The following is a 9,196-nucleotide window of genomic DNA, read 5'->3' as shown; positions in this document are numbered from 1 at the left end:
TACAAGCTTTTGAGCTACACAGAGCTCTTCTCCAGGTCCTGATGAAAGTTGGTGCAGTAAAAGGTATTACCTCACCTACCTTGTATCTCTCATATCCTGATGCAAATACAGCTACAACAACATTTGAAAAAAAATGATCTGGAGGATTATATTGTGGTATGCTGTAGGGTTGCCCTCACTTGGCTAATTTCTCCATTCTGCTTCTATTTTGTGTGTGTGTGTGTGCTGTAACTTATCCTAAAGAGGATGCTCCATTGTTTGAATTGCACTTTGAACAGTTTGCATTTATTTACCATGATAACACAGATTCTTTGCTGACAATATTTCTCAGTAGTTGTGGTGGACGGCTGAGCTGCTGGAATCAACAACGTTTAAGTGACTCATAGCAGGCTGATGCATGGGACTGTGTTTTAACTACAAAGGTAGTCATATACAAGAGAAAATAAATCAAACAGGGAGGTGAAGAACCAGATGCCTCATAAATAGAAGCATATGAGGATATTCTCTCTCTCTATGTATATACATATATTTACGCTTGAGGCTTTCACTATGGCATACATGTTTAATATATGTATAGTAACATAATGCATACTAAGTTGTATCAATGACATATACACCATCAATCAAAATGAAAACACAGTATCCATTAGGGAGGGCTTCTTTCCCTCCCCCAACACATACAGAGATACACAGTAAAGTGTCTTTATACATTGTCCCTGATAAGTGAGCAAATGTTGCCACCCCCACACTCCCCCAAAATGGACAAACTTGCTAGAGGAAGAAAGAAGGAATTTGGTTACGTCCTCCTGAGTTGAAACGTTCCTTCCATCAAGGAGTGGGAGAATCCCAACTAATCTGAGGGTGTTGCTAAAAGAGACAATTCGAACAAACAAAATTGGGGCATTTCTGTGACATAGTATTCCTTTATTCAACAAGAACATATATTTAAATGTGGGAGGAGGCAATTTAGAATAAAATATCTCCAAAACTGCATAATTATTAAATCACATTCTAGCCAACAGATGACAGATGGAATTCAACACGGATAAGTGCAAAGTAATGCACCCAAGAAAAAAATAATCCCAGCTACACATGTATGAGGGGTTCTAAATTAGCTGTTATCACTCAAGAAAGATCTTGGGAGTCACCATGGATAATTCTCTGAAAACTTCAGCTCAGTGTGTATCAACAGTTAAAAAACCGAACAATGTTAGGAACTATTGGGAGAGGGATAGAAAACAAGATAGAAAATATCATAATGCCTCTATGTAAATTCATGGTGCTCCCATACCTTGAATACTTGTCCATTTCTGGTTCCCCATCTCAAAAATAATATAGTGGGGCTGGAAAAAGTACAGAAAAGGACAACAAAGGTGATCAAGGGTACGATTCCATACAAAGAGATTAGGGGAGTTCAGTTAGAAAAGAGATGAATGAGGCGGGGATATGATAGAGGTCTATAAAATCTATGAATGGTGTAGAAAAAGTGAATAGGAAAGTGTTATTTACCCTTTCTCACAATACAAAAGCCAGGGGTCACCCAATGAAATTAATGGCAGCAGGTTTAATACAAACGAGAAGAAGTACATTTTCACACAACACAGAGCTAACTTGAGGAACAAATTGACATTGGATGTTGTAACAGGATGTGGCTTCTCTCCTGTCTTCTTCCCTACAGAAACTGCATGGACTCCAAATCCTTCCTGCCTCTTTATTAGCCTTGGGCTGATGGATTAATTGGCTCCTTAACCCACCCATCTGGCCAGCTCGATTGTCTAATTACCCTGTCAGCTTTCTCTAGGGAATCTAATTAACATCTGAGTGATCAGAGTGTAGGTTCACCTGTTCCCCCTGCACTCTGTCACACATGTTGTGATGGTCAAAAGTATAAGTGTATTAAAAAAATTAGATGAGTTCAGGGAAGATAGGTCCATCAATGGCTAGTAGCCAAAATGAGCAGGGATGCACCCCTGTGCTTGACGAGACTCTAAGCCTCTGACTGCCATAAGCTGGGAGGGGAAGACAGGAGCAGATCACTCCAGCTGCCCTATTCTGTATGCCCGCCTTGAACCTTTGGTACTGGCTACTGTCAGAAGACAGGGTACTGGGATAAATGGATTATTGGTCTGACCCAGTATGACCGTTCTTTCACCCTTAACACCTGCTTTAATTTACATTTGGAAATAGCAGAGAAATGGAGTATAGAGATTTTCACTGTTAGGTCACTAGTTAAAATCTAGCACAACCAGGCAACAAGCAACTAAAAATCACTATAATCTGAAAGTGTTGTGTTGGCCTATGTAAATCATTTGGTATCCTCAATCTGGGTCCTAACAGCTACTCATATCTAAAACTACTGTGGTAAATGGCAGTGATAGAACCCCTAATCCTGCAGAGTGGCAGAGAGGTCAAGGATTGGGCATAGACACTCCAAACATAGAGACAATCATCCCTCTTTCCCTAGTCGTGACCCCAATGAATAGCTGCCGGACAACTTAGGGGAAGCTTGCACTACTGTTACCAATGGGATACCTGATCCATGCAACTTCAGCATTCAACACTGTCAATCAGGTAGTGTTCAGAAACATTAAAAATAATTAAAAAGAAAGAATACAACAAACTTTACCTTTTATTTAAACCAAACTTCTGTGACTCTTTACAGCAGAAACACCATAAGAAATGATGATCTTTGGGCTTTCCTGCAGTGATTTTGCTTACAATATCTTTTATATTCACTGCACTCTGCTTCCATACCAGTGATACAGGCACAAGCAATGTACTGTATTTTATTGTGCCTCATTGCACCAGCATTAATGGGAGTATGAAAGCTGAATGGAAGAAAAATATCACTGAGCATATTTCTGGGTTATAACTTCATGCTTTGAGAAAATAAAATATCACATTCTGTTACTACTAACTGCTACAAGTAGCAATTTGAGTTTAATTAAAGGAAAGTCAGAAGGCTGAGAATAATGACCTTAGATAATAGTTATAAGTGCTGTTTAATAATCTCTTTACTCAAATCATTTTGGGAAAGGCCAAATTCTGTCATCTTGCAGATCCATTCACATACTGACTGTATAACATTTGTGTGGATGCCTGAGAAACACAATGTCAGCTTAATTTACTTTTTACGCTATCCTTTCTTTCCCCAAAGCGCATTCTGGTGGATATGGCACCAGAGGGATTGCTAGAAATTTGGTCACACCAGCTCTCATTTAAGCATATTTAAGGCCCATTAAGAAACCATCCATCTGGGCTTCTTAACTGCAAGGCCCAGACCCAGGGTATGAACTCTGTCCCAAACCCATACATCATGCTAGCTGGGAACAATCCAGTTTCATGAGCCCTATAAGTCACATGTCTGGAATTGAAGTGTCTGTACATAAGGGGTAATGGTAGATGCAGATGTCTTTTTAAAACAGAAGGAGGGAAAACCCTGTGATGTGTCCTACCCTGGATCAAGAGAAAAGATCAAACGTCTTGACCGCCCAACCTAGGAGCTCAGTTTGTTAGACAAACTCTCAATCAACACAGAATTATATGTACTCTACAGACCAGGTTCCTGGATAACAAACAGTAAAGATCACTGGAAAATTTCAGCCTACCGCCATTGGGGAGGCCTTCGTGACTTGGTGGAAAGGAGAGACATTTGTAGCATTGTCTGTGATACAGCAGAGCAAATAGGGCATATTTAAGTAGGGGGGGTAAATCTCATGGAATATGAGGATTTGTGATCCTCTCAGTCTAAGTCATTCTATTTTTTAAAGGCAATGTACTTTGTTTTTAAGCTAATAGGAAGCCTGTACTCTGTAGTAGGTATTTAAAAACCTCCCCTAAAAGCTAAACAGACATAAGTGAGTGCAAGATGGGCAGGTACTGCATACAGTCCATCAAAGTGCTGTAGGTAGATAGATAATGCAGATATTTACTATGTATAAAATACATACTATCATGATGTGATTAGAGGCACACTGGGATTGACAGACACTGTGATCAGGATCTGTAGATGGGCTGATACATACTGTAGACAGACGGATTTTGTAGACAGGCAGATACGGTAGATAGAGGCACTGTGGACATATAGTTATTGTGGGTAGAGACATTGTGAGTAGATATAGACAGTAGATAGACAGATAGGATACAATACTAGTTATTTTTTTCCATGGGTATTTCTCCCTCCCCCCCTTCTCCTTTTGTTTCACAATCTCTCTGCATTTGCTTTTCACTCTACCCAATCATGGCTCAATTTTTCATCCCTCGTTTCCACTAGATTTTTTTTCTCTGCTAAATTTTTCAATTTCTTTGTCGCAGAAAGTGAACCCAATAATACTTTTCTTCCTTCGCAAATTAAAACATTCAAAACCACATTGCTGAAGTGGTCTTGTAATACGTTGGATTCCATCCTTCCCATCCCTACCTCTGACTGTTCCTTTCATTGGCTTAGCTCCTATAGTAAGCTTTGTTTTGGACCAACCCCTTCATCCCTGAATTCCATGATACAAAGATAGAATCTCACCTCTGATGTCCTGCTGAGCATCTCTCAGAGCAGCACGTGATGGGAGGAGTGAGGACAGGAGAGTATGTCAGACAATGCAGCAGACTCAATGAGAGGGAGTGGTAGGTAAGTGGAGGTGGAGATTAGCAGGAACCTGAGGAGTGATAGTGCTGGGGCAATAGGCAGGACAAAATACTGAACTGGAGAAGAGAAGCGCATTGGGCAGAGAAGCCATCTTGAAGAGGCCTGGAGAATAGTCTGACGGAACCACCGCTGTGTGTGTCTGGAGTGTGGGGAGGTGTTGGAGGGAAATGGGAAAAGTGAGGAGATGGAACAAACCCTGCTTTCCTTTTGGCTGTGACATGCTCCCTTCGTTTTGGGTTATTTTAGTGGAGCACGCAGAGTGACTGCAATGTTCCTTTCCTTTGAGAGAGCAAGCCTGGTTCTTATCTAACTTACATCACTTTTACATCCATATAACTCAGTGCGGAGTTGGCTTCAGTCGGGTTACTTCTGATATACCCCAGTATAAATGTGAGCAGAGTGAGGCAGCGATTAGCTAAGGACTGGGCCAGATCCTCAGCTGCTGTAAATCTCTATCGCTCTACTGACGTCAACGTAGCTCCACCGGTTTGCACCAGCTGAGGATCTGGCCAAGAGGTTTTATGTACAGTGGTGACTATTAAGAAGTCAGCCTTTGTTAACAGCTGTTGTACTTAGCACAGTTATTCCTGTTCTATCTCAGATGTTACTGAAGGCTACCTGTCAGTGTGCACTGATTTGCTGGTTTAATTTGGGAAATTGTTATAGAATTCCATGTTATTAAAGGAAGCACTAAAAACAGGGGCTTCAAATTGATGATTGCAATTGCATTTTAAAATCAGAGGTACAGTAAGAATAAACTGCTTTTTGTGGATGGTTATTTCGAGCCATATTTAAAAATGACACTTTTGGCTCAAAAGCAAAAAGCATTGGTGTCCCTAAGCAAAGACTACAATAATAGACAGCATAACAAAATAAATATTCACTCAGGTTAATTAATTAGGTCCTCCACCTCTGCATGGTGTTGGTATCAAATGTTTTCTGTCTCAGATTTCAAAAGAACTTTTATCTTGTTTCTATAGAGGAATAAGGAAACACAACGAGCATAAATATTTCAAACTGCCTATAATTAAAACTTCATGTGTTTGCCATGAAAACCTCTCTAGCAAAGAAAGCCAATTGTTGACTGGTTATGCTCTCAGCCTGCCCCTTTTCATGTTAAAAGCTGGGCATTAAATGTTGCGTGGCATTGGTTCTCTGATAAAATGTTCTCAATAGGCCAGTGGTGGTAATGAAATCTTGCCTTTTGTATTGCACCATTAATATTAAAAGTGAAGAGTCAAATGTTCATCAAGCTGTTTTCCATTAAGTTTTTCATTTGGGTATAGCCAGCGTCAGTGAAGAAAGCAGTAGCATGCCCCACCTGACTGATGTTATCTGAGAGATACTCTGCATGAGAAACGAAGAAGAAGAGAAGGGCTGAAATCACAGAGGGAATTAAATGTGGAAATGAAGATGCCCTGTTATAGGAAAGCATCAGTCTGATTTAAACAGCCGAGGCCAAATTCTGCTCTCAGTTACACCAGGGCAATACTAATTAAATTAATGGGACAAAGCAGAACTTGACCCCTTCTGCCTCTGGAAGCAAAGAGGAGTCTCACTTGGGGGTATAAAAAGGGGGGCGGGTTTCTGATTATCAACAGGTATGGTATCAAATCCCAAAAGGGCCCTAGGGAATCTGTGCCACTTGTACTCCAACTTCTGTAGCAAGGTTCCTGAGAGCTGGTGCTACTGACTAGATCAGTTCTGGGATAGGTTCTGTTTGGCAGGACTCTCTATCCACCCACCACTCATATAAAGTGGCCTTCAAGCAGAAATCCAAAGGGTCTGACCCAGTGTCCACTGACATCAGTGGAAAGAATCCCAATGACCCAGAATGAAGAGCAGAATATGGTACAGATTGTGGTGTTCTGAGGGCCTGCGGATTTATAGTGACATCTACTTTCTTCAGTTACTGGGCCAATAACTCTACTAAAGCTCAATGGAGTTGGACCATATTTTCTGTGGGTGTAATATGTTTTCTGAATGGAAGTGATATTTACGGGGCTGACCTTCAGCCTCCCCTACATTTGGATCACTCTCCAAGCCCTAATTCTAGGTCGCTTTATTAACTGTATGTTTTCAATCTTACATTTCCACTCTCCCGTGCCTTGGTCTACTTTAACCTTTAAAAATTCACACAATGTCGCTGGCTGTTCACACGATCTCCTCCATTCACTCTCACTCTAATGTAGCCAACAGACTGGCAATTCTGGCCCATTCCTGTCAGCTGTTTATTATAAAACTCCATTTCTGGAGAGTGCATCATTCTAAATAAGATTAACCCAAGGTCCATTCAATTAGCAGAGAATTACACCTCTATTTTATTATTTCTTCCATTGTTTGCAATTACTTTCTCTCATCGACACAGTGAGCAAGTTTAAGGTCAATGATATAGACTTTGCTTCCACTCCCAGTCCAGCAAGGTCAAACTGCCTAATGATTTTGTGGTATATTATCATCAGTTTATTTTCACAAGTAAAGCTAAGTTGAACAAGAGGATAAACACAGCATGCTATTTTTGTACATTTGCTTCAACAAGGACTGATCTTTGGTGGACGGGCAATAAGTGTTGGACTCAGTGCACATATACAAAGCGTGAATAATCACTTTATGTTTTTAGAGAGAGGGTATCTAATAAGGCTGCATTTCTGTACTGAGAACCTCATGGGTTCTAAGACCCAAGTCAATAGGAAGGTCACAAGTATGGTTAAGAGGGGGCAGTCAAAGGTGGCAGGATCATGTAGCGCTATCTCAGTATATTGTAAGGGCACCTATTAATGCTGATACAGTTAAAGGTTTAAATTCTATTTAAGGATTTAAACATGCATTATATGTGACAGTTTCACAGCCACATGCTTCTCTTTATGAGCCTGCAACTTAGCTATGTTTCAATAATTAAGATAAAAACAGGGTGAATACACTACAATTTAAAGTGATGCATTCACAAACTCTTTCTTCAATTTGGTATTCTGGATGTATAATTCAGAAATGAATAATATTGTTAACACACATGCACAAAATATTAGCAGAGTTGTCATGGTGAATGCAGGGAATGCATAGTAACCAATATTAGGTACTTAAGGCCATTTGCTGCCATAACTCATGATGGAGCACCCAGTGATGCTCAGCTAATCAAATCACTGCACTGGCTGACTATGCTTAACCCTATTATTTAGCAAACAGAAGGTTGCCTTGTGCTTTGATGCTAAATGCTCTTTGATTGTTTTTATTTCTTCTGTTGCAGTTCTCCCTCTTAAAGTGCCTCTGAGGGGGAGGCTGATCAAATGAAATAAAAAATATTTTATTAGTTTTCTTATTTCATATTCAGTGATACGTATAATGTGTCCCAAAGTTAATTGTATTTGCATTTTATAGTGACTTAGTCATGGTTTATCCAGAATAGCATGCATTAACATTGCTATATCCTGATTTCTGACCCAGAGCCGTTCATAAGATGCCCATAATGAACATAAGAGAGCCCTCATACATACACAGATGTAAGGTAACTAGACTGTCTAAATGCACATTAAGGGTAGTAGCTAAACTGTACTGTTCTAAACCTCAGCCAAGCAACTTATAATCGAAGTTTAAAAAATGTTATCATATTTAAACAATGCTAATCCCACAAAATCTGTGTTGATCAACAATGAAATAGTTATTGCTAATATATGACTCATCATTAGGCTGCAGGGTTATGACCCCATTGAGATGCATTGGGGCAGTTTACCAAATGCTTATAGCTATCATTTCTTAATATGAGTGCTTAACTGTACAATATTAACATGATCTTAACATCATTGTTTGTATGGAATACAGAGACCAACAGACAAAGGTCTCCCAGATCCATATGCGAGTGTACAGCATTTGAGCCTCCATATAGCTCATAGTGCTGTTTTCCTGTCTCCTGTTCTGACTCCACTTTGAAAGCATCAGTGTATCTGAATCAACCCCCAACACTCCAATTCTTAGCCTACCCCCAGGCGTCATGTGTTACCAATGCAATTCCCCAAAAAGAGACAGTTGGAAAATACTCCACTGGAATGCTCAAGCAAGGAAAACCAAACATGCTTGCAGGAAAGAAATCTATTTTTACAGCATGATTGCTGCTTTCTCAAAAAATTATTTGTTTTCAGTGTAGTTTCATAGCCTTATCTTTAGATTGTTTCTGTATGAGACTCCTCAGCACATGCGTACACACACACACAGACACATGACGTTGTAATTGCCAGGACAGCTAAAGTCTCTAGAATCTGCCAAACAGGCTCCTCTGGGCTTGCTTAATCACAAAGTCATTGCTATTCGCCCATTAGGGTCGTGGAGTCAAGCCAGACTGAGAGTTGCCACAATTTATATTTGAATATTTTGCTATTTTATATGAGAGAGTAAGAGACAGAGATCAGGGGTAAAATTTTGCTCTCAGTCAAACTAGTATAAATCTCAAAGAATGCTCTTGACTTCAAAACAGTTCCTCTGGCATTATACCCATGTGACAGAGCAGAATCTGGCCCAAGGACTCTCTGCGGACTTGATTCTTTGCTACCTTGTAACTTAAAT

Source organism: Lepidochelys kempii, chromosome 9, assembly GCF_965140285.1.
Source record: "Lepidochelys kempii isolate rLepKem1 chromosome 9, rLepKem1.hap1, whole genome shotgun sequence".
In the NCBI taxonomy this organism is placed as follows: Eukaryota; Metazoa; Chordata; order Testudines; family Cheloniidae; genus Lepidochelys; species Lepidochelys kempii.
Note: the sequence above shows the minus strand (reverse complement) of the source record.